Source organism: Homarus americanus, unplaced genomic scaffold, assembly GCF_018991925.1.
Source record: "Homarus americanus isolate GMGI-L3 unplaced genomic scaffold, GMGI_Hamer_2.0 scaffold55640, whole genome shotgun sequence".
In the NCBI taxonomy this organism is placed as follows: Eukaryota; Metazoa; Arthropoda; class Malacostraca; order Decapoda; family Nephropidae; genus Homarus; species Homarus americanus.
The window spans coordinates 393,146-420,570 of record NW_024713650.1 but is presented as its reverse complement, the minus strand read 5'-3'; the positions used below and the strand labels follow the sequence as shown (position 1 = coordinate 420,570).

Below are 27,425 nucleotides of genomic sequence, written 5' to 3'. Positions count from 1 at the left end.
ATATAATTTTGGTTAACAGTCATTAAGCAGCACATTCTGGGTGCCTGAAGTTTGAACAAAATCATTTTTGGTTGAAATGACCAGAAAAATTGTCGTCTATCTTAAAGGATTTTTGTTAAAAATAAGTTTTCTCTCTGACTAAATTTTAATGTTTCGTCTATTTAAGTACATCAGGATAATACACAAGCACAAGGAAATGACCTCGAAAACCCATAGGTGGCGGTATTTAGCATTGCAATGGTTAGAATATTCATCATTTGAACTTTTTTAATGTTTTGAACGATTATAATCAAGATATCAATTTTGGTTAACAGATCCTTAAGCGGCACGTTCAGGGTACCTATACTGAAATTTTGAACAAAATCATTTTTGGCCGAAATGAAGAGAAAATTGTGAGTCTATAGCCTTAGGTTTTGGCCAAAAATACGTTTTCTCTCTGAACTAAAATTTAGTGCTAATTATTTAAGTAACCTAATTAATAAGGTGCCAAAGAGATTGGCTTTATCAGGGGAGAGTTGGCTGTAGAGTTATCAGGGTGGAAGAGGAGGACAAGAGGGAGTATAGAAGGTATTACAGATGATTGCTCCGAGATTCTTCGCAACGAATAGTTTCCAGGTAAAAAGATTCTGGTTACTGAATGAGTTATGGTAATGTGTTACAACACTATCGCGTTTAGGGTCCACGAAGATCAAGTAGGTAGATGTAAAGAACGCTCACGCTTCTTTATTTTGAGTGTTTTCTTTAGGAAAATTACTTTTATGTAATTTCAATATATAATTGATTCAATGCTGAGTGCATTTTGATTTTAATGTATTAATAAAGGAAAGAATTTTCTCAACATAACTAATCATGGAAATGTGTGGTTAAAAAACCGGAAAGAAACCTAACTTTACCGAACCAAACCTAGCCAGGTTACTATGCCCTGCATTGATTCGTCTTGCTTTGATTATGAATATTAACACCTGTTCCCGGATTATATCTACAATTTGTATATAATTGTTCTTCCTCTATGAAATTCTTTGTCATCATATAACAGCACAGCCACATAATGCAATACCATAAATCATTATAATTGGATCATAATTTGATTGTAATTATTGTAATAAAAGTAACTTATGATGTGCAGAGAGATTTCTCCTCCTCCGTAAAAACTTGCAAACACTACTCTCGATGGTGATTGGCTGTCGTAATGGTGTTTATGAAACGTGATTGGCTGAAATTTCAGTTTGAATCCTTGCTTGTAATTGAAGAAAATGTGACAGATTACCTGACCCGGGGTTCAAGCCGATGTTCTGAATATGGGTAATCCACTGCTGATTAAGGAACTGGGCTCAATTAAAAAATTTGGGTAATTGTTGTTAATTAATGACCTTTGAATTAATAAAATATATTTAGAATATATTTAAAAAGTAAATTACACTGTGCCCGTAAGTTTTATTTCACCTTTATACAGTAGAATGTCGATTTAACGGGAATCGATTTAAGATTATTGATTTAAAGAGACACCCACAATTAAGGACAATGTTTCAAATTAAATCAAGGTGCATCAAATTTTAAATTTCGCGCCTACTGTTTCCCATCAGACACGTCTATGGACATGCTACACGGCTGCCCGCCATCCTGCCACACCCTCACCCATCCTTAGTTCTCTCACTGACGCTTTAGTGAACGGACATACTGTGTGACACTATCTCCTTCTATCACATGTAACAACCATCGTCATTATATCGAAGAGGCCAGCCACTACATCATTAACTACCCACACGTGCTATTTTTGACAGCATAAAGTAAATAAAAAATAAGTTGAGAGGAAAGAGAGTCAGACGAGAGGCGGGTGGAGCGCCACCACCCTCCTCCATCAGCTGATCGCTAGTAAACTGACCATTTCCCATCCCGTAATTTTAGCTGTGTTGATTTATGAGTGTTTGTTTTAGCATAATACTAGAGCCTGTATGAAACAATGTTTTGTTTATTCTAGGAGATGGGCTGAGGTGCATCTGGGTGTATACTCCCAGTCGGGGAGGGCCAGTGGGCCTAGGCAGCAGACGGGACTATGCAGTATCAGTACCGTCCCACTCTCAACTCGGCTGCAGGGAGTGCTTGCTGCATATACTGTATATCATTACACCATATATTTTACCCGATTCTCATATTTAATAGTTAATAAGAGTCTTTGTTAGTATTTTGTGTTTCTCTTAATTACCAAACTAAATTATTCCATTGAAGCAATACTTCGATTCAGCTCGAATTCGGTTTAAAGTGACCTCTCTTGGGACGTACCTCACGTTAAATCGACGTTCTACTGTATACTTAATCTAGTGAGCAAATATTCACTCAAGGCTCCAAGCTAGTCAGTGAAGCCATTAAAGGGGTCACATCAGATATGCAAATATCTATACCTTACACACCTGACCTTAAACTCGTGGTCAATTTGTACAGTACTTGATATGCACAGGTGAAAAAACAGACATTTTAATTTAATATTTTAACTAAGTATGAAGTTTTATAGCAATTATTGATCAACAAACAGACTCATCTCATTTTTTTTTTCTGACGAAGAGAAGCCTACAGACAACCAGATGGATGAACAAACACTGGCATATAATCAAGGAACCGTTATGTCTGAGGGTTGGTGACCACGGTCCTCTACTAAACTTATAGGGAGGGGGGCTGTGTTTACCAATCCTGCCAGACGTTATGACCCCAGAGATCACAACTGTTAATTTCATATATTGTATACATTTCAGTCTCAGCCTTTCTCTGACCCTTCTTCCATTAATTCTACCCATGAGTATCAATAATAAACAACAACCTATAATAAGTCTACTTTAACCTACAATTTTTTTTAGTATTCTCTCTGGTAATCCCCCATACCTGTAACAATGACGGGGAAGTATTTAAGATAAAACAGATAAATTTCACTAACGAACCCTTCAAAGTCCTGTCTCTGCCATTTCCAGTTCAGCACGTCTTCAGTCAAACTCAGGAGTCAAATCCAAAGCATCTGTCATCCCCATCGAGTATCTTGCCCAGGAAGACGAGTGCATTCGGCTGGCAGCAGAAGAAAATCCCTTCACAAAAGCCGTTGGTATCAGAGACGAACTGCAGCTCAATGTGTCCAATGAAACTGTGTGAAGACAGCTGCATGAGACAGGAATCCACCATAGGTAGGGCATGGTAGTGAATAATCGGTTAACCATATATATATTAGTGCAATGTAAATATGCATATTATAATTTTTACATTACAGTCATAAAAAGCCTCTGTGCGGCATGAGTATTGAATAACTTACGCACATCTGTTATAGAGAAACAGCTGAATGGCAGTTTTTTACACTTGTATCAGATTCAAATCATAAGGCAACACAGACAAGAGATATTTTGAATAATATAATTACTACAAAGGAATAAATACTTAAGCTGTTACCTATGTGCATTGTAAAACTTATTCTCATTTACAACCAGAACTTCACTAGTCTGTTACTCTCTAATTGTTAATAATTCATCGCTTCATATGAAAATAACAATTAACTAAATTTCACAGGGTTCCTGCAAGCAAGGAGCACCTGACCGATCAACCAATACCGTGCTGCGAGGCTCACCAGTATATTGTATTTGTGAGGGTTAGACTTTTGATCAAGAGTGATCTTCTCTGATGAGAAGACCTTCGCTTCGACCAATCATGGCCAGATACATTTGTGGAGGCGGCATAACACGAGGTATGTTAAAATACCCTTCTTTATGGTCATTCTTAAACCAATTAATAGTATATATGCTAAGAATGCAGGAAAACTGTTTATCTATTAATCAGCCTTAAGGATAAGCATAAGCGAAAGCTATTAATCAGTTTAAATGTAAGCATGAAATTAGTGTAATTAACCTACATAGGGATTTTACAATGTATAACACTGGAAGCACTAGGATTTCGGGTTTTCATTTACAGATAAGACCATCGCCACATCTCTGTGGAAGCACGCAGCAGACACATTACCTGCAGCAGACACGTTACCTGCAGCAGACACGTTACCTGCAGCAGACACGTTACCTGCAGCAGACACATTACCTGCAGCAGACACATTACCTGCAATACCTGTGGGTGGCTCTCCATCCACGGTGAGGGTGATGTGACAAATTGAGGAAGGTTCACTGCCCAGGAATATATAGACATCCTACAAAATATTTTCCTTCCTTCCTTGCAAGAAAGAAACTTCCCATTCCCACTGTCATGATCGTAATGATGGCTAACCTTTTAAAACCTAATAATTCATATTATGCTCCACGTCCACAAAACCTGTAAACCTTCTGAGTCTCCCAGTGGAAACATCCTCCGTTTTCTCTGTATCATTGACGTCGTCATAGAGATGCCGTATTTGTGACCGAGACTTGTAAGCTCTTGTTTACTTATGAAAACCAGAGACTCTGATACTCAGTGAAATTGTTGTAAAGATGTTAATTATGGAAATGGTTAATTAACCTGAAGGGAACAATCAGACCAGCTTTCTTTGTAGACGTAGTCAGGACGCTACTTGGCTAGACTCCGCCCACCGGAATTGCCATCCAGAACCTTTGAAATCAATTTAATTCTTGCCTTCGATAGCTCAGTCAGAGCATAGTTTGTAAAGATAATATTGGGGAATGAAACTGAGTTCGTAGTCTCAGTTTCAAACGTCAAAGTATACAGTAACGTAGTTCATTGAAATGTCTGAGTGAGTGGAATTCGTAACTTAGCGAGGGCGAGAGGGACCCAGGTGTTTCAACCGTTAGTCAACGTTTGAAATCCCTCCAACCCACAGGTCTCTGTAGGCTACCCGCTCCTGATAGATTGAGTAAATCCTCTACACTCGTTTCGGAGATGGATGAAGGCCAGTAAACACGGGTAACTCCGTGAATCCCGGGCGTCAGGAAATCACCACCCTCCTAGGGCCCAGAGCACTAGTCAGCTCACCTGACGCGTCACTGCCCACGTGGTGACCTAAGAACATCAGGCCAAGCAAACAACTGCCAGCCCCCATCATTACTGGATGAGTCCATGACTCAGTAGGGCTATTTGGTGTCTGTGTTATTCCTCCGAGGACAACTGTAGGTGTCCACCCGAGTTGTAGGAGTGTGTTCCAAGGTACCTCGTGGTGGGAGAAAACTACCATGGTTGGTGCTGTCTGGTGCTGTTTGTACAGTCACATGTGGTAACTGGCGTCATTGCCACGGGTACTAATGGTGCTATAAGGTGCAGAGAGAGAGTTTATGTGTGTCCTTGTACTTACACCCAGTCATGGTGTAAGTGGAAACTGTACCTAATGCCACAGTACAAAATACGTTCAACGAGGTAGTCGAGTGTAGTAGAATTGTTCAAGAAATCTAACGTCATTTTAATAACCATTATATATTTTTAATAAACCATTTTATTTGTATGTTGGGACTATTATTCACCTACAGTTGTCACCGTTATTCCTTCCTATTGCTTGATACCATAATTACATTCACCCATGTGTCCAAACCCTCGAGCCACGCTACCACAGGTCAGAGGTTGAAGTAACTTGACATGAAACTATAAAAAAACCTACTAAAAGAAATTAAATATTAAAATAATTAAAATAAAAGATGAGAGTTGTATGATACTCAGGTGGTCCTTGCACTCAGGGGTAAAGGAAACACTCTGATGTCAAGTCTGTAAGTTCTATAACGGGAACAAACACAAAGGAGTTGAGACAAGGGTAAACAGCGTCCTGTCTTGGAATCTCTCTGGGTATCTCTGCGCATGTGCCCAAAGCCTGAACTAACATTTGGTGACAAAAGGGAATATGATTATAAAACATATAATACAGAGACCTGAATCAATAATGGTAAATAGTACAGAGTTACATATTACAGCCATATTCGTCTCATATATCTACAAGAGTTAGCACACTTATGCCACCAGGTCCAATCATTTTCATGCACGATAGCTGCCCCACCCATACAGCCAATGGTAGTCATGGAGTGGTTTCAACAGCAAGAGAATTGGCTTCTGTTGGAGTGGCCAAGCAAGGGTTGCGACTGTAATCCAATAGAAAACCTATCGGGGACAATGGTCAATACGTGGGAGCCTGAGACAAGAGAGGTCATCTCAACAGCTGATGGCCCATACGAGAAGGCGATGGGAAATGTTCCATCAACAACTGCAACTCAATAGGATCCTCGTCTCTTCAATGCCTGAGAGACTCCAGGCAGTCATTGAGGAGGCGGGAGGATGGACAATGTATTAAATGTGAAATAAATGTTAATACTATTAACAGTAATATTGAGGTAATGTGTGAGTTTTGATTACCCTACACCTGAGTAAATTATACAGTGCACGTGATAATGATCAAACTAAATGATTATTTGAATTTTGATGGAACGGTCACTTAAACAACATGTTAAAACAATGAATTTGTAAATTGGCAAAACAAATTAGCAACTGTTCTAGTGTCTGGAGGAAAATAATTGGGCTTGATTTTTCTACCACTGTGTAATGATTGCACATGATAGATAACTACTGTACAGTAGTAGTAGGTTGGCAGAGTTTGAATCACAGTGTGTGTGAATGAAGTAAAAAAAAAAAAACGAAAAGTATCTTCAAAGGTTCATTTATAATTTAACATATTACTCTCCATTTACAGCAAGTCAATCCCCTTAAGAGTAACTACAATATTGCTATTAAAGATAAAGTGGACTTCTCGGAGTAATTATACACACAACCACGTGTGTATGTAATATATATATATAATATGTATTGTATAAGGATTAGAGATCAACATTTGGCCATGATGGAAAACCAAAAGCACTGTAGTTATCCCTGACCGGAGCTGATCTCCAGGCGGGCCAGGCCACCCATACCGGATCTAGTGCACAAAATTGCACACTGAAAAGTTTTTATGGCCAGTCAATACTATGGAGGGTAAACTTAACGAATTGAACATTCACTGGAAAATAGGTTGGTGTTAAATAACTGTATTTCGGTATACAGGGTAGGATAGAGTGCAAATGAAAGCAACAGCTATGCATAGCAGTGGTTAACAATAACAGGTAGTTTTTCATTAAAATTATCCTAATGTGAATCGGTGCTCACTATAGCGAGTTTTTTTTTTCAGCTGAGAAAAGATGCCCAGCCCCCTCCTCAGGAGTTACAGCTGATTGGCTGTCGCAAACCTGCCTGATTTGGTCCTGAGTAATGATGTATTTCTAAATGAGTTTATTCATAATCTGTGAGATTTGAATCATAGACTGCGTTCTTTGTAGACTTTATTCTACCAGCGTCAGCTGGAGACTGGCAACCGGGCGCTGCCATAGACAAGCCCCCCCATCTCAACATGTGAAAACATATCGTACGATGGTACAATCTTATCTTTGGGATGACCGTTTCAGATGGGAAAGATATTTAGCTAAATTATATAAATATACATACCTTCATTATTTCAAACATATGCACATAGGAAGTTTATCAGAAGTATTATACTTGAATTAACTGATAAACTCGGGTGGCAAATTCACGCTTTCGGAGGATACATTTAATATATATACTTATTATTACCTACAATTAGACTCACTAAGACAAATTACATATCAATAATAGTATATTAGGCAAAAACAACATTTTTTTAAAGATGAGAATCACATTGAAATATTACACGACCGTTAGCAGAGGCGGGAAATATGACTGAACTACTTTAAATTTTTCCCGCCTCTGCTAACGGTCTTGAAATATTTAATGTGATTCTGATCTTCTAAAATGTTGTTTTTGCCCCCCAGCCCATCATCCTCTTCTCCCACCGGCCTCAGGTCCCCACTCTACGTCACGGGTTAATACTTCGGACATGGGTTCATATTCCCCGGGTTCACAACACTCTGAGACAATGCTGACTGTCACAGGTGGAAGTGTGGAAGGCACATGTATAAATTGTTTACATAATATATGTACGGTTTAATGGTAATCTCCTCTTGGAACTACTGTACTACTCAAATTACCTGGTACAGGTATCTTAGAAACTACACAAATTGCCTGTTAAGGTGATATCTCCATTAGCCAGAACAATTGGTGCAGAGCACTTCCAAAAATGAGAAATCTTTGGGTAACGAGACGACTCTCTCAAAGCCGGAAAAAATCCCTCATCCCCGAAATTTTCCGCAATTTTCCAGATACCAGAAATTCTTCCTTGGAGTCCCTGGAAAATGCACCAGATTTTCATCTCCCATCCCCAGAAAATGCTTTCCTTGGAAAATTGTTCCCAAACCCGGAAATTCTGATAAAATTTAAATTCCGGCTATCGGAGAGTTCCAGTTAAGAGGGATTCCGGCTAATGGGGATATTATCTTAAGAACAATAAAAATCACCTGGTATCTTAGAAACTAAAAAAATATCTGGCATCTTATCATCTATATACTGTACTATATAAATTAGTATCTTGGCCCAAGCATTACACAAGTTTCCAGAAATAAAACTTACCCACGTAACAAGCCGCCAGTTTCTGATGTATCCCACCATCCTACTCACGTCCACACATTACCAGAGTCTTGACAGGAACAGGTCCACCATCCACCTAGATGGAACACAGTTTGGATAAGTAATGCTGTATTTATAAAACCAGTGGATTTGTTATTAATTTATTTACTTGTTAAATTAGTAGTGTGATATTTGCCCCCTTTTCCTTGACAACAGTCTTAACAACCATTGCTCCAAGATTCAAGTATATGGTATTCCATTTCTTGGTTCAAAAGTTTATGTCAGGAAATGGAGCAAATGGACAGAATAGGAAGTAAACACTAAGAATAAATGAATAGGTACTGGATTAATGTATCCATCTACATTAAGATACGGATACAAATATATGTCTAAGTAATTAAGATACCTGGTACTAAACGCCTGGACAATATTTCTAGAAGGTGGGTTAGTTGTTATAAGTCAATACATAATTGATATCACAACCCTTATGTGGAGAACTGCAATGTAAACCTCTCCCAACTGAAGTGCTGAAAACTATAAATTTATAGGTAAATACTAATTACTATTGAAGGTCAACTCCTACAATTGTATACTTAAATTATCACTAACAAGTATTTTTGGTACACTAAAAATTTCCTTGTATGTTATCCTTCACCTATCCATCACCACAGTCCTTCACCTATCCACCACCACAGTCCTTCACCTATCCACTGTAATGATTGTTTATCAGACCACAGCTTACCAGAGAATTACAACACATATAGCAGGGCAGGATGCAAATGCACTACAGGAGGATCTAAATAAACTGCAGGGGTGGTCAGAAAAATGGCAAATGAAATTCAACATCAGCAAGTGCAGCGTACTTAATATTGGAAGAACAAATACTGACAATGTATACAGCCTTAACAACATCAACCTAAAGAAGTCAACTTGTGAAAGAGACCTAGGGGTACTTGTAAGCCCGGACCTACGGCCTAGAAAACAGTGCGTTAATGTTCGAAATAAGGCAAACAGAGTATTGGGTTTTATATCTAGAAGTGTAATTAATAAGAGTGCAGAGGTCTTATTGCAACTATATCTTACGCTAGTCAGGCCGCACCCAAAGTAGCGCTTGTGTGTTTAACAAGTAAAATCAGCTTGGGTGCCTAATCTTCACGTGATTCAAAATTTGGTGAGTGGTTAGTGGCTTACATCATGGAACACACGTTTTAGCCTAAATCACCTATTGTTACTGACAGTCATACACCACTTAGAACACTTATATAAACACTAATGAACAGCCGCACCTACACGTCTGGTGGTTAAAAATAATTTATAAAGACTGAAGGTACAGTGTACACAGTTAAGACATCTGTACAATGTGATCCACGACTGAGGGACAAACTGACAGTACTATAAATGACCTGAGCCAACCACTAATGAGGGTTGATCATGACACAATTACCTGTTATAATGTTTATAACCCTCTATGATGATGATGATGATGATTGGTGGTGGTGGTGGTGATGATAATTGGTGGTGGTGATGAACGATGATGATTGGTGGTGATGATGAACGATGATGATTGGTGATGATGATGAACGATGATGATTGGTGGTGATGATGATGAACGATGATGATTGGTGATGATTGTTGGTGGTGAATGATGATTGGTGATGATTTGTGGTGGTGGGGATGATGATAGGTGGTGGTGGTGGTGATGATTGGTGGTGGTGATGATTGGTGGTGGTGATGATTGGTGGTGGTGATGATTGGTGGTGGTGATTGGTGGTGGTGATGATAGGTGGTGGTGGTGGTGATGATACGTGGTGTGGTGGTGATTGGTGGTGGTGGTGATGATTGGTGGTGATAGGTAGTGGTGATTGGTGGTGGTGGTGATGATGATGATGATAGGTGGTGATGTGATTGGTGGTGATGTGATTGGTGGTGGTGGTGATTGATATGATTGGTGGTGGTGATTTGTGGCGGTGGTGATGATGATAGGTGGTGGCGGTGATGATAGGTGGTGTGGTGGTGGTGATGTGATTGGTGGTGGTGGTGATTATGAATGATAATAAATAATGATAATAAATAATGATGATGAATGGTGATGCCGCCGCCCCCAGTTCTAAGACCACGACCCAAGTAACGCTCGTGGCATCTACACTATAAATTACATTGAAAGTGATGGTAATGATCCAACTACATAATTTACCCCGTCAACAGCAGCAATTAGGCCGTGGCGACGATACCTTCCACGCTTACCGACACAAACTACTCAACAACGTAGTTTAATGAGAGAGAACCAGCCAGAAAACCCTCAGTAATATGTGTGTGTATGTATGTGTGTGTGTATGTATGTATGTATGATTCTTACTCAATAAATTAATATAAAATCAAGGTTCCAGTTCTGGTAAGCAAGTACCGCCGAGCAACAATGTTAACAAACAACAACGAACAGTTACGTTACTACTTGTGATATTGAAACATTTTATTTAACCAGAAAAATACCGGTGAAGAGTGGATAATAATAACACTATTGACCTGGTTGAGCTTGCTTTGGTTAATAGTCATCATAATAGCAGTATTATCTGTCAGAGTCATGGCGTCCCCAACTGCTAGACACGGGGAGGAGAGCGTACACCGCCGGTTCCCTCCTGCCTGGACCACACAGTACAAAAACACAATTATTTTATCAACATACCTTCACGTAATTGCTAATAACCACAACGTAGAGTCCATGAAGCCCTTACGGCGCCACAAACACGAGGTAATCCACAAACAGCAAACGTTGAACACGGAAATCGCCATCAAATACTGCATCAACACACACACACTTCAGCAGCCGTCATTACCGTACTCCCTAAGTTATCACTGGCAAATGGCGAGAGAAAGTGGAACGAAGAATTTCTATCTCAGAAGGACCACTCCCCTGAATTGGCCGGGTTGTCACAAGAGATATTTGGCAACAATTTTAGTTGGGTATTCGGCCACTTGGCGGCGCGCTGTCGCATGCCTGTCCACAGTCATAGTTTGGCCACTCAGGCGCCATGTTGTTACTCAGCGGGTGGGACGTCTTTTCGGGTTGCCTCTCACATAGTTTATAATATATTTAAAGAGTTTTAAACATGTATGACAATTTTATTGAATAAATATTATCATCATCATAATCATCATTTCCTTCAGTACGAGCGCAAACGTCTTATTAGCTGAGTAACAAAATGGCGCCCGCATGTCACCCAGTTGACCGAGCTCTCTCTCTATCTACGGCTCTGTGCGGGTCGTCTGCTTGTCGTTTGCAGTGTTTATAAATTTGACTGGTGGTGTACTTGGAGTGGGGGGCTTAAGAGTGCCCGCCCACATTTACACACTGAGATGCTGTCTTGTCTCACACCCAGGGCGAGCCTACAGTACGCCTCACGTGTCTTCCTGTAATTCCACGCCCACCACCACCTGTAGTGCCCTTGTGGTCCAGAAGGATGTCCTCGCTCTCCCCACCCTGTGTCAGCTCTTAACGGGAGCCACAGGTACAAGGCACTACCACGCCAGCCATCTCCAGTGGTTTATTGCCTCAACTCTGTCTGCCTCTGACTCTCCTCTGGGTCACACATAGTGACTGGCGTTTCTCTAGTGTTTGTTATTTGTCCTTATTAACCTTCACCAACATGAACACTAAATAAACAAAAAGTAACAACAGTCACGCTGATAGCAAGAGACAATGACGATATATTTGGGAAGAGATGAAAGTGAAAGTGATTTGGATATTTTGAAAAAGAGGGAGACTATTCTGTTGACATACAGACACAATGAACCTTCATTAAGTGACCATATCTACCATTTATGCTAATGCAGGTTATTACAACAGCTCACAACTCTCTGTCACAAAATTCCATGACAGACAGCGGCCTAGGGAGGGGGTGCCACGGAGAGGGGGACACTGTATATATAAAAATTCAATACCAGTTTTAGCAGGCAGTCATGTATCTCATTTCCGTGTGACAATTTTCAATTATTCCCGAACATGTCCTCAAGGTCTATATTCTTAAAACTTTACTCATTAGACATCTTTTTGGGGGGATTATTCTCTGTGTGTGTCCAGCGCTGAGTGAGGATAATTGTATGCCCCGTATCCCTTTGTCTGTGTGTGTGTGTTAACGTGCCATCTCCATTCACCATTTTCCACCCACTGTACATAAAAATTGTTTGTGATTGGCCAGGTCCCAGGTACGAAATAGCTTGGTTGTTTTTGTCGGATATTTTGCGTCAACAAACTTCCATTCCATTTACAGCGTGAAGTAAAAGACCAATACAGGAGAGAATTGTTGTTGTTTATAAATATATATGTGTCAGTCTCTGTAAAGGACACCGGGTCGAGCTGACTCTTAATCGAGTTATTGAATAAGTTCCTTTTAGATAAATGAATTCGGTGGCTCAGTGGTAGTGTCTCTCTTTCATGTAGAGATAAGGGTTCGAGCCTCCCTGGTCAGAGAGATTTGCTATGCTATACAGAGATACAGAGAGTCTCAGAAAAAGTATACACACACCACCTAACAGAATTACATTGAGATCGTATAAATATTCGTATTGTCACAGCAACATTGTCCTCACTTGTTCGTGTGTGTGTGTGGGGGGACTGAGGATCATGTTGGTGCTATACTACGAACATTAACACGATCGCCACGAAATTATGTAAGGACAGTTTATATACATTTTTCTGAGACAACCTGAATATGTGTGTGTGAGTGTGTGTGTGTGTGTGTGTGTGTGTATGTGTGTTTAGGCAAGAGGGGGGTGTGTACAGAGGGCCTGGCAGGAGGTCGCTGTGTAAACATCTTGACTCCCGCTTCATTAGTTTAGTGCTGGTTGTGTGCTGCTTATTTCTATCTATCTATCTATCTATCTATCTATCTATCTATCTATCTATCTATCTATCTATCTCCGTCAAACTCCATTGAAAATCCAGAAATAATCTTATTTAACATATTAACTTTGCCTGCTCCATTTACTTACTTCCCGTCGCCAAATTAGCGAAATCCTCCCCCCTCCCCCCTATTAAGCTACCCTCCCCTCTCCTCAACGTCCCTCCTTCCTCTCCCCACGCGCTCCCCCCCCAAGACCCTCCTCCCCCCCCTCCCTCAATTTGGTTGGAACGCCAAATGGACTTACTGTGTTTTTTGTGTGTGTGTAATTTAACTTTCTCTTAAATACCTTGAGTGTTTCTATACTTTCTGTCTGTCTGTCTGTCTGTCTATCTGTCTGTGTGTCTGTCTATCTGTCTGTGTGTCTGACTTTATTTCTCTCTTAATCTATCTATCTCTCTCTGTCTCTTTTTGTCTCTCCCTCAGTCTATCTCTCAATCTTTCTATATATAATCTCATTCTCTCTCTTCCCTCCCCCTCTCTCCTCTTCCTTCCTCCTTCCTCTCTCTCCCTCCAAAAGACTGGTGGGGATAAAGTGTGAACCAGACTGTCACTAACACAATAGCACTCTCACGTCACCAGTAAATTCGGTAGCAGTAAAACGTTGGACTCCTCGTAAGTCTTGATAACCTTGTCTAGCGTCTTAAGTCCCCCTCCCATATATCTAGAAGGCACTTAACCCACATATAGAAGGCACTCAATATATAACTAGGATACACTTACAACTCTAGATACTGAAGTCATGTTAATATTGTTGTTATTGTTCCTGTATAGGTTAGGTGGTGCTGACGAGGTATTAAGTCTTTGAAGTAAGAAGGTAGAAGAGGAGAGAGAGGGGGGAAGGAAGGAAGGAAGAATGGAAGGGGAGGGATGAAGGTTAGGAAGGAGGAGAGAGGGAGGGAGGGAGAAGGGGGAGGGAGGGAGGGAGGGACGGAGAGAGAAAGGGAGGGAGGAAGAAGGGGGAAGGAGGGAGGGAGGGACGGAGAGAGAAAGGGAGGGAGAAGGTTGAAGGAGGGAAGGCACGTTACTTGGAGATAAGGCAGAGGAGGAAGCCGGCATTGTTTGGTATAATTAGTGCGTTTAAACCCACAGGGCTTATGTGTGTGTGTGTGTGTGTGTGTGTGTGTGTGTGTGTGTGTGTGTCTCTTCTCTTTGGCTCTCTCTCTTAAGCTCTCTCTCTCATCCTTTCTTCCTCATTCGAATTACGATCACTTCACTTGGTAAATGCATTGTGAGAAACACATTGAAAATTCCCTTTAAACGAATGCATTAAGGACAGAGATATTTCTTCGTCACTAAATAAATTATCCGAGATAGGCGCCCCCTCCCTCCCCCCCCCCTTCTATCTGTCTGTCTATCTGTCTGTCTGTCTGTCTGTCTCTCTGTTTGTGAAGAATATATCAGACACAATAAATCCGCCGCACTGAGCCACCTGCCACAGTCTTGTAACAGCTGGTTCCTGTGATGTTTATGCCAACCACACCAGCTGCGACTATCTCAGTATTCCGTTTTGGGTGTAGTGAGAGAGAGAGAGAGAGAGAGAGAGAGAGAGAGAGTGAGAGTGAGAGAGAGAGAGAGAGAGAGAGAGAGAGAGACTACATTCACCTCCACTCATTTATTTACGGGAGAAGAATCATCACACGCACACCTTTGACCAGCTACACACCTTGATGCTTCTAAGTTATCTAAAATATTCTTAATGTAAAACAAAAACAGACAAACCTCAGAGATCCTGTGTGTATGATCTTAAAGGAATGGTGTTTATGTAGCTGCTCTACCAGTCTGTAAGTGTGTGTGTGTGTTATTGCATCTCTTCGCCACAGAAACATTTAGGTGAGTTGGCTGGAATTGTTTGTGATAGTTTCCCCTTCACAAATGCTCGTGTTCTTTGAGAGAGCTCTTTGATGTATCTCTCTCTCTCTTTCTCTTTCTCTCTCTCTCTCTCTGGGAAAGAACCTTATCGTAAAAAGCATGATCTCCTGTCTGTCTGGGTATCTGTCTGTCTGTGTCTGTGGGAAAGAACCTGATCTTTTTGATTAGGTACATTGTATACCTCTGTTGTCAATAAACATACTGAATTTTCTCTCTTAGTCTCTCAAACAGTCTCATTTTGTCTCCATTTATCTCTCGTTCATCTTCTTTTGTCTCTTTATCTCCTTATCTCTCTCTCTCTCTCTGTCTCTCCTACATTCATCATAGTCACATATGTTTCGTCATGTGATGTAAACAGCCACAAATTTGTAAACATTTTAGTGTCATTCAGAAATAGTTTATTTTTCCCGCCATTTTCTCCAGTGTTATCTTCACCGACCAGGAGTCAGGCATACCAACCCTCCACCCCCCCCCAACTCACACCCAGTGCTACCAACATGACCTTTGTTAAACCTTTATGCCTGAAGATTAGTCCTAAAGCTTATCTCACCTGAAGATTAGAACCTCCAGCTTATCTCACCTGAAGATTAATGCTCCAGCTTATTTCACCTGGAGGTAAGGGAAGGTAAGGTAAGGTAAGGTAAGGTAAGGTCAGCTTTAGCGTGTTTAATCATCAGTTGAAATAAGCTTGGGTGCCTAATCTTCACGTAATCCAAAAATTCCGACGACAATGTACATTTTACACAACAAGGAAAGGCTTAACTTGGTCGTATTGAAACTATCGTAATTTTATAGATAATTTGGAGCATAAACGAACAGGAATTAAGTAATCTATCTGTGTGTGTGTGTGTGTGTGTGTGTGTGACGTATATATGACACGGCGAAGTTAATTATAGTGTTAAATTACCTGATAGAAAGTAATTAATCGACACATAATTATGACTTTTCCCTCTATCTTACTCTCTCTACTTATTTCCTATCTCATTTCTCTCACTCTCTCATTCTCACTTTCCTCTCTCCCGTCTCATGTCTCCCATTCTCTCTCACCTCCCCTTTCCACTCTCATCTCTCTCTCACGTGTCATCTAATTCTCTTCGCCTCTCACCTTTCCAGTATCTTCTATCCGACTCTACCGAACTCTCCCTCACTTACTTCTGCATAGTTCTACCTAGTCCTGGATAGTCACACCCTTCCACACCCTCTCCCACACCCACCCACACCCTCCCACACCCCCTCCCCTACCCTCCCCTACACTCACACCCCCTCCCACCTCCTCCCACACCCACTCACACCTCCTCCCACCTCCCACCTCCACCCACACCCCCTCCAACACCCCCTCCCACACCCCCTCCAACACCCCTCCCACCCACTCACACCCCCTCCCACCTCCTCCCACCTCCTCCCACCCCTTCCCACACCCTCCCACACCCACCCACACCCTCCTGCATAAGCTTGACGACAGACTGCCTCAATATTTTCCTGGTATTTGCCAGACTGGTCCACCTACCTGGTTTATCACAACAGCCCCTCACGCCAACCAGCCACGGGTCGCTCGTGTCTCTGGCCGATATTGTCTGTACCTAAGTGACTAGCTGACTGACTCCCACTAACTAATTAACCGAGCAACTGATTAACACACACACACACACACACACACACACGCAAAAAATCACTCTAACAAACAAACAACGGTGGCCTGTGTGGGTTACAGAACAAATATCACCACGCCGTATTTTGAAGCAGAATTGGAAGCTTGTCCTGACCTATATTTGCAAATTTAAAAACTATTGCAATTTGTCAACATTTACAACGAAATATCTAGTACCGACATGGGTTGATGTTTGCAGTATATATGTTGGGTATATGAGAGAGAGAGAGAGAGAGAGAGAGAGAGAGAGAGAGAGAGAGAGAGAGAGAGTGAACTGGTCTCCAATGAATGTGAGTTATGAAATAATTAACACCACTGGCCTATTCTTGTCTCTTATTTACAAGACTTAAATTCTCTTAATACGTAACTACACTTATCTCTCTCTCTCTCTCTCTCTCTCTCTCTCTCTTTTAAATAGTGTTAAGTTAGGTTAAAATCATCATTAAATTAAGTTAGGTATTAAGTCAGGTTAGGTCAGGATAAGTTCAAATTAATCTCATCAATCATCAGGTAAGATAATCTGGGGTTGCTAATCATCAGGTGACCGTCTTTCTCCCCTCAAACTAACATCCCTACAAGATCACACGAGACAGGTGTTCAATCCTTCCTTCACACAGTTATAGAAGCAGAGACTCAAGGTGTACCTGTGTGACTCATTCTATTGTGGTTTATTTTTACTTGTATATATTTTTCGTATTGATGTTTATATTTATATTTTAGATCTGTCTGTCTGTCTGTCTGTCTGTCTGTCTGTCTGTCTGTCTGTCTGTCCGTCTGTCTGTCTGTCTGTCTTCACTACTGATCGATCTGTTAACCGCTTCATGGGCAGTCAATCACGTCTCTATTACGTACTGTTGGTAAATACTGTTTTAATATAAACTAAAAACGAACAGACCAACCAATTAAACATCTAGTAATCAAATAAATAATCAAATAAATAAATACACTCATTTTCTCCCAAATACGTGAAATGCTTGAGTTTACGGTCCATTTCTCGTTTTCTACGCCGTTAACCTTTACAATGGGTAACTGGCGGAGATTTATATTGTAATTTCCTCAACCTGATTAAATTTTCTACCAATCTCTACAGTCACGCACTCAGACTACTCCTACGGGTGATTTGTACTCTGTTCTCACGTACTTATTATTAACTACATTTCAAGCCTTTATAAACTGGATATTGGGGAGTTAAATACGATTATAACATGGAATTAACAACAGCTGATTTAAACAAAGATTTATTCTCGAGGGATTATCATATGACATTCAATCACTTTGTTTATTGTTATTATTTAGATGTTTTCCTGTGTTTTTAGTTGATAATATTAATTTATTTTATATAAAAGAGAATAAAGATAATCCTATTTGAAGAAAGATTAAAGTTAGAAAAAATAACAAAAAATGGAACTAAATTGGAAAACGCAATGGATACAACAACGTAAATAACAACAACAACAACAGAAGCAACAGCAGTAACAACAACAACAACAGAAGCAACAACAACAACAGAAGCAACAACAACAACAACGCCTATTGTAATTACAACCACAACTATGAATAACAATAATGATACTAACAATATTAAACGCATTTGCGGAACGATTACACGCAATATATATTAATTATAATATTAATGACAATGAATTGTTTACCCAGAGTAAATAAGACTTAGTTAATAACGGAGACAGTCAATATTTAGTCAGGCTAATTACGAGAGAGAGAGAGAGAGAGAGAGAGAGAGAGAGAGAGAGAGAGAGAGAGAATGTGCACCCTTTAGCAGTGATCCACCAGCAGTGATCCACCAGCAGTGATCCACCAACACTGATCCACCAACATTGATCCACCAAAAGTGATCTACTAACAGTGATCCACCAACAGTGATCCACCAACAGTGATCCACCAACAGTGATCCACCAACAGTGATCCACGGTGAGTTCCTCCACAGACACACTCAGTACACACCACCTTCCCTGCCAGGGCTTAATGGATCCTCTCAGATATTTATACAGAAAAGTGGCACCCGACGTCTTGTGGCACCGAGATCCTTGTAAATGATGCCACTGTATTGGAAGTGGTGCTACTTCCTTGTAAATGGTGGCACTATCTTATAAATGGTGGCACTATCTTATAAATGGTGGCACTATCTTATAAATGGTGGCACTATCTTATAAATGGTGGCACTATCTTATAAATGGTGGCACTATCTTATAAATGGTGGCACTGTCTTATAAATGGTGGCACTATCTTATAAATGGTGGCACTATCTTATAAATGGTGGCACTATCTTATAAATGGTGGCACTGTCTTATAAATGGTGGCACTATCTTATAAATGGTGGCACTGTCTTATAATTGGCGGCACTGTCTTGTAAATTGAGCTACTGTCTATACATGTATATATAAAAATGCATATGTCAGTCACTAGATCTGTAATATTTTTAGCGTCAAGGTATTACTCAGGGTTAAGACACTCGGTAAAATAATTTCTCCCCCCGACGTTAGATGGCGTCTCACTCTATCACACTTTAATTTACATATAAACAATGATAAACAAATAAACAGGGGAATAAAATAAACAATAAAGACATAACAGAGCTCTAACACCCACCATCACATATACTCTCTCTCTCTCTCTCTCTCTCTCTCTCTCTCTCTCTCTCTCTCTCTCTCTCTCTCTCTCTCTCTCTCTCTCTCTCTCTCTCTCTCTCTCTCTCTCTCTCTCTCTCTCTCTATCGGGCAGGAAGGGAACATCAGCCAACACAATAAATTTCCGGGAATACAAAGGTCGGATTTAAAGCTAATATGACGGACAGATATACTCCCTTTCTTTCTTTCTTTCTTTCTTTCTTTCTTTCTTTCTTTCTTTCTCTCTCTCTCTCTCTCTCTCTTTGCTCTCTCTCTATATTTATTGTTTTTATTCTCTTTTTCTCTCTTTTGGTTGTCTATATCCTCTCTCTCTCTCTCTCTCTCTCTCTCTCTCTCTCTCTCTCTCTCTCCTCCTCCTCCGTGGGGACTAGGAACCCTTCCTTATTGCACCTGATCATTAAACACCCTAATGTAATTTCTTTGCACACTAAAACAGGCATAAAACACGTCTAAAACACAGGTCATGGTCAGTAGGCTACCCCTTAGACTCTTCCTGCAATACTTGACCTTCAACACCATTAACCTTTGACCTAAAATACCTGTAATTATCCAGAAACAAGTTTAAGCCTCAATTTGATCTTCGGTCCAAATAGGTTCATGTATTTTGTCTTAATGTCTAGTTTTTCCTTCTGTAATATACGATTCTCGACTTTATTTCCAACGTGGGATAGCATTTTCTTGTTCATTTTCTCTGTTTATCATGAGTATTGTTCTTAGTGTCTAGTTTTTCCTTCTGTAATATACGATTCTCGACTTTATTTCCAACGTGGGATAGCATTTTGTTGCTTATGATGAGGACGTATATTGCGTAGTAAAAGACCGTAAAATTCGACCTAATGACCGAGATGGGCGTAGCATTTTATCGCCCCGGAGTTGTAATGTGGTCTTTTGTGGCCTGTGTGTGTGTGTGTGTGGGGGATGATATTAGGGGAGAGATAATGGTAGTGTTGGGGTGAGGGGAGAAATATATATGATAATGAGGGGGAGAATATACCATTAAATTCCATTCTTTCCTCCCCATTTCTCCCCTCTCTACAGCATCAACTAACCGCCCCTCTTCTCTTTCCTCCCCATTTCTCCCCTCTCTACAGCATCAACTAACCGCCCCTCTTCTCTTTCCTCCTCCCCACCCTCGCCTCTTTTCTAAACCTGTGGATTAACACTTTCCTGCCCCCTTCAACTTAACGCCTCATTATGGTCGTTTATGACGCCAAGTAACTCATAAAAAATCCTCTCTATGATCACAACTTGGTATAGCACCCTCTTGCCACCCCTCCTCGACCATCTTTTCCTCCTCCTCCTCCTCCTCCTCCTCCTCCTCCTCCTTCTTCTCACCCTCCTCCTTCTCCTTCTCCTCCTTCTCCTCCTCCTCTTCTTCTCTCATCACCGAAAATATTCTTCCTGACAATTGAGATGTTGAATTTTCTGTCTGTCTGTCTGTCTGTCTGTCTGTCTGTCTGTCTCTTCCTCTCTCTGTCCCAAGTCTCTCTCTGTCTCTCTCTCTTCCTCACTTGCCTTATATCATACGTCTTCCACCTAAGGGAATCGAACCCCGGCGCCTCAAGCCATCACAGGAGTACAATAACTTTTAAGCCATGGGCCCAAGAGGATGGCCAAGATGAATTTCAAACTATTTATAAGTCGGTGACGCGTTCCTTCCTGCTCACGCTATTATCATATGAGAGAGAGAGAGAGAGAGGGAGAGAGAGAGAGAGAGGGAGAGAGAGGGAGAGAGAGCGAAGGGGAGGGAGAGAGGGGAGGAAGGGAGGGAGAGAGGAGAGGAGAGAGAGGGAGGGAGGGAGGTGAGGTGAGAGAGGAGAGGAGAGAGAGGAGAGTGAGAGAGAGAGAGAGGGAGAGTGAGAGAGAGAGAGAGGTATGACCTGCTCTTCTTTAAATGTCACCAGAGAATTCTTCAACACCATTTTCCTTCATTGTGTCAATTTGGTTAGGTTAGGGTTACTTTGGGTTAAGGTAGGGCCAGGTTAGGTTAAGTTAGGTTTGGTTAAGGATACGTTGGGTTAAGTTAAGTTAGGTTGAGGTAAGATTTTGTCTCTTTTGTTACTACTGATAATGTTGTGAGTTTGGAAAATGAGGAAAGTTTGATGATAAACCTGACAGAAGGAAGAGAGGGGAGAGATTATGAGGGGTTTTATGAGAGAGAGAGAGAGAGAGAGAGAGAGAGAGAGAGATGTAGTGACGAACGACTGACTAGCATTATGGTGATGTAAACACACTGTAACGTCACCTGATGCTATATTATTTTAGGCGTATTAATGTTCACAAAATGTTCCTAATTATCTTGTCAAATAAATAAGAAAGGTCTGTAAGTATAGACGAAATAAACACAATATAAGTTTGAGAAATAAAAGTTCGAAATATCACAGTATTTGGTAAAGACCGCTGAGAGGTGTTAAAAAAAATCAGACGTGAAATATAGCGAGAAGTGCTAAGTTTCTACTGAGAAAGTTAGCGGAGTTCAGAGAATGACAACAACAGGATGAAAAAGTTTGTGTTGTAACATCAATAACAGTACATATTTAGACACCAAGTAGAGCTGTGGGAATTACCTCCTCCACGACATAACCACAAAAATGTTATAACCGAGTGGAAAACTTACCAGAATCGGCCACAAATATTTAGCTATCACTGAATTGTAAACGGGGAACTGGCAACAGGAGCTGAATTCCAGAAGAGGAGGAAGTTAGCAAAATCCGCTGTATGGCATCACCAACACCAAACCAAAACTGAGTGAATATATTTGTAAAACCAGACCCTCATACTTATTGATGAAGGTATTACTGACACGCTCTACAGACACAAACAACTCAATCTGGGCCAAATCTCACCAACTAAGGAAGTTAGCAGAAGCCGCTAGCCCACAACTTCATAAGTTAGCGGAGGTAAGTCTTGCAAATCCCGCTGAGTCTCGCGCCCGTCAATCACCAGCTAAAGTTTAGCTTCTTGAAGGTCGCCACTGCATGAGGATGTGTGTGTGTGTGTGTGTGTGTGTGTGTGTGTGTGTGTGTGTGTGTGTGTGTGTGTGTGTGTGTGTGTGTGTGTGTGTGTGTGTGTGTGTGTGTGTGTGTGTGTGTGTGTGTGTGTGTGTGTGTGTGGAGCATTGCCCGGAGCATACCAGATGATAATAGGTGAAAGAGGTTTGTCTTATGTCATCAGCTCACAACACTAGGGGAGTAATTATGTCTTGAGGTAACACTATAATTAATGTTTTTCATAATACAACTATTAAAAATTTTCCTCTGTGACGTAAAACTCAAAATTATGGCGTCTTGTGATCAGGTAGTGGGTGGGATTTGAGGGATTGAGTGAGATTAGGCAGATTTGGGAAGGCGGCTGGGATTAGGGAGGAGGAGGAGGAGGAGGAGGAGGAGGAGGAGGATTAGGGAGGCTGGAGAGGGAGGAGTAGGAGGAGGAGGAGGAGGAGGAGAGGAGGAGGAGGAGGAGGAGGAGGAGGATTAGGAAGACTGGAGGGGAGGGTGAGTGGGATTACTGAGGTTAGAGAGGGGGAAGAAGAAGGAAGAAATGGAAGAGGAGATGAAGAGAGAGAAAGAAAATGAGGAAGAGACGAAGGAAGAGAAGAATAAGAAAGGGATTAGGGAGTCTGAAGGATAAGGTAGAAGAGGAATGGGATGACTACACTTAATACAAGAACTACATTTGCTACACACACACTGAAACACAATACAACAAGAGAGTCTTTAAAGCCTTACCTTACCCCATTGGAGGAGACGACTTGGCAAACCTCGCTGGTCAACACAACCTGCACCACCTGACGCCTGCCATCTTCACTACACCTGGCCCAGCTGCCTTGGTATAATAAAACAACAATTAATTGACCATAAATCACATTCATTTCTCACTATGTATAGAAAGTCTCTAATTGATGTTAAAAAAAAATACTCGAGGTTATGAGATGGAGGGTGATGTTGAAATTACTAAACGAACAACTGAGTGGTTCAATATACCTCAGAAGTTCACTACACCGGTACAATACATCCCAGAGGCTCACTACACCGGTTCAATACACCCCATATGTTCACTACACCGGTTCAATACACCCCAGAGGCTCACTACACCCCAGAAGTTCACTACACCGGTTCAATACATCCCAGAGGCGGTTCAATACACCCCATATGTTCACTACACCGGTTCAATACACCCCAGAGGCTCACTACACCCCAGAAGTTCACTACACCGGTTCATTACACCCACAAGTTCATAACACCGGTACACAACAGGATCTAAAAACACGGAATATTTACACACAGAGTTTAGCAACATATCTCAGACCGAGGCGTGAGTAAACCGCATTTTTCTCACGCTTCTAAAACTTCATTAACCTTCTTTCTTGTTTATCGGGACAAACGTCAAATAAAGATAGCGGAGAATAAACGAGTCGTGCCGTATATAAAGGGAGGAATGTCAGGGAATTTTTTTTTTTAGTTAGTTTCAAAAAATGTGGAAGGAGGTGTGTGTGTGTGTGTGTGTGTGTGTGTGTGTGTGTGTGTGTGTGTGTGTGTGCGCAGCTTATATTGGTCTGTTTGTATCTGTCTGTCTCTCTCTCTTTCTCTCTTTCCTTTCCTCCTCGGGTCTCTCTCTCTATCTCTCTCTCCTCAGCTCCCTCCCTTTCTGCTTGCCTCTCTCCTTGGTCTCTCTCTCTCTTGCTATATAAATATCTCTCTCTCCCACTCTCCCTCCCACCTAGATATCTCTCTCTCTCTCTTTCTCTTTATCCTTATTTCTCTATCTCTATCTCTCACACACTGATCTGAGGCCTCGAGAGTAACCAACACACAAGCTCTGGTGGATTTTAAACCACTTAAACACCGCGAAGTTGAAGCATTAACTCATTAACTCGTGTCAATACGCTGAGACCTGGCTGGCTGACTGACTGACTGGTTGGCTGGCTGACTGGTTGGCTGGCTGACTGGTTGGCTGGCTGACTGGTTGGGTTCTCGAATTACAAACAAGACAGGGAACACATAAAATATACAAGGGGAGTTTTTGTTACTAAATGTTTAATCAAGAGTTTACGTGAAGATTAACTCCCCTTCCCTTCCTCTTCTCCCCTTCCCTTCCCTCCTCTCCTCTCCCCCCTCCCTTTTTTCTTCCCTCCATTACTTCTGCCCTTTCCGTTCCTCCCTTCCTTCCTTTCTCCATTTTATTTCACCTGATGATTAAACACTGAGGCCCAGAGAGAGAGAGAGAGAGAGAGCTTTACTCTTCTCTTCCATCCTTGTAAGTGATGTGTCTTGATACTGATCTGATTTAACATAACCTTGACTCGACTTAATCTTACGCACTTCGTCTCTCGCCTGTTCAATGTGTTTACCCTACACCGAGAGACCGGAATCACTGATATTTTAGATCACGAATGTTAATGAGTTGTATCAGACTGCATCCACTCTACTGAAGGAACTAACTGGTAAATAACACTATATAAATTAAGCTTAATAACCGCACTTTAGATAATAATGTGGATTTCTATAAATATTTGAAGATTTCTTGTTATTTAGGACAATTATTCACCCCAATTGATCCAGTCTCTCCACCCAAGTGACTTGTTCTTTGCATCGCTTTAATCCGGTAAGTGAACGTAAGTCATTGAAAAGCCACGTCGAGTGTTCCAATACTGCACTTGAGTTAAGGGATTCCTCTAATAACGGTACACAATATTGACTAGCATATCCATATTTTCCTTAATGCAGAACAATCAACGTTATTACCCTCGTGTGACGTCATCAACTACCTGGGTATATCAGACACTTAAAAAAATATGAAAAAGTTATTGATTCTTGATATTTTTTTTTTTACGTGAAAATAAACCATTGATATATAACTTAAACCTTATGGTAATACAATTAATTTCCTTTTAGTTATCCATAAAAAAAACAACAACAATCTTGAGTATAAATAAAAAAAAAATAACCAACCTTTCGATATATAAATAATAGATGACTCTAACCTCCTTCTTTATGGTATCGGGTATCGGGTATCGGGTATCGGGTATCGGATATATTAAAACGATAAATGTTATGTACTTGAAGTAATGTCTTATCATTATTTTTTTGTGTGTGTGTGTGTGATGTTGTAGGTTATTGGGGTGTGTTGTAGTTCAGTGGTTGTAGTGGTGGTAGTGATGATGATGACACACACACACACACACACACACACACACACACACACACACACACACTATACCTATAACACTGTACACAATATATTCCTGGGTGGTGGAGTGAGAGAGTTATATTACCTGGTCTATATTAACATATTATTAGTGGTTAATGTACAGTGTTATGTAAGGATAATATATGTCATTTGTCTCCCTCAGGTGGCATCAAATACTACCTACTACTGTGGTGGTGTATTAGACAGACAGACAGGTAGACAGACAGACAGACAGACAGACATACAGGTAGACAGACAGACAAACAGGTAGACAGACAGACAGACAGAGACTGACAGACAGACTGACAGACAGACAGGTAGACAGACAGACATACAGGTAGACAGACAGACATACAGGTAGACAGACAGACAGACAGACTGACTGACAGACAGACAGACAGACAGACATGTACACATACGTATCCCTTAAACACATACTTTCATACATATCTGTGTCTATTCCACACACAACTAAACACTGTTCGTTTAATGCACAAACACACTCTGCACCTCCCCAAACACACTCTGCACCTCCCCAAACACACTCTGCACCTCCCCAAACACACTCTGCACCTCCCCAAATACACTCTACACCTCCCCAAATACACTCTACACCTCCCCAAACACACTCTGCACCTCCCCAAACACACTCTGCACCTCCCCAAACACCTCCCCACTTCCTCAATCTCTCCTCATCAACGCAGACAAACACAATGAACTTAACTGGACAATGAAGATGGCTCCCCAGCATGACGGACCTCTGACAAGACCACCAGAACAAATTTGTACACCAACTTTAGCGATAATGTTTTGGGAGGTTTTAAATGTCACTTTTTCTTTTTTTATATCACAATTTTTGGGGTCATTAGGGTTGGTGGGTTTAAAGCCTAAGATTATTGGGGAATATGTAAATTTGTCTAAGGAGAAGGAGGAGGAGCAGGAGGAGGAGGCTGGTTCATATGCGAGTTGACTTGGAGGTGGTAGAGTGGGTGGGTGGGTGACCTAGACCAAAAAATTATGATAAAAATATATGGTTAGGTTAGATGAGTATTGTTGTTAAGTTCTGTATTGTAGTAATGAATAAATCTAATTGAGAACCTTTACAGTAATACACAATAAAATCAATATTTATAACTTAAATCTTTTTAATTACCTTATATGTTGTCGTCAGTTTCAAAATATATCTTATTGTTTTTTCAGAAGAGGGACGTACAATCCAAGACCTGATGTCTGTTAACTACAACTGTTAGACAAAGACTGAAGCAAAGTGATTGTAGTGATAGGTACCTCTTCATTTGTTGATGCTGAATGGCTGCCGTGGTCTAGAACCGTTTAGCAAGACTGGACACTTCCTCCCTTTACTGTGCGACATGTTCCAGCACTCCATCTAGCGGCTGTATTCATTACCTGGAAAATAAGACTTTTTCACACTTATGACTTTCTCTCTTTCCTACGTTTCTAGTACCAGTTTTTGTCTGTTTGTTTCTCTCCGTCTTTTCTCTCTATCTCTCTCTTTGTCTCTCCCTCACTCTCTCTCTCTCTCTCACTTTCCCTTGACTGCCTGTCGTGGACCATAATAGCGGTATATCAAGTTATTAGAAAGCCGTGACGTTTACTTCAGCATGGCAAGAAGAAAAGTGAAATATTACCCCTCATAATTTTCACAGTGTGTTTATATCAGCTTCAACAACACTCTTACCTTCTCTTTCAATTCAT

General features: G+C 40.9%; 2 long non-coding RNA genes across 2 annotated transcripts; one reads left to right on the top strand and one right to left on the bottom strand.

Moving 5' to 3' along the window:
- Positions 1-2,921: 2,921 nt before the first annotated feature.
- Positions 2,922-27,425, bottom strand: LOC121874191. Its single transcript, XR_006090375.1, has 4 exons — positions 26,997-27,425; positions 23,249-23,345; positions 8,461-8,554; positions 2,922-3,127 (listed from the first exon to the last, which is right to left on the bottom strand). It is a non-coding gene; the product is annotated as an uncharacterized LOC121874191 (long non-coding RNA).
- Positions 3,080-5,368, top strand: LOC121874197. The gene is made up of 3 exons (XR_006090376.1): positions 3,080-3,167; positions 3,544-3,718; positions 3,943-5,368. It is a non-coding gene; the product is annotated as an uncharacterized LOC121874197 (long non-coding RNA).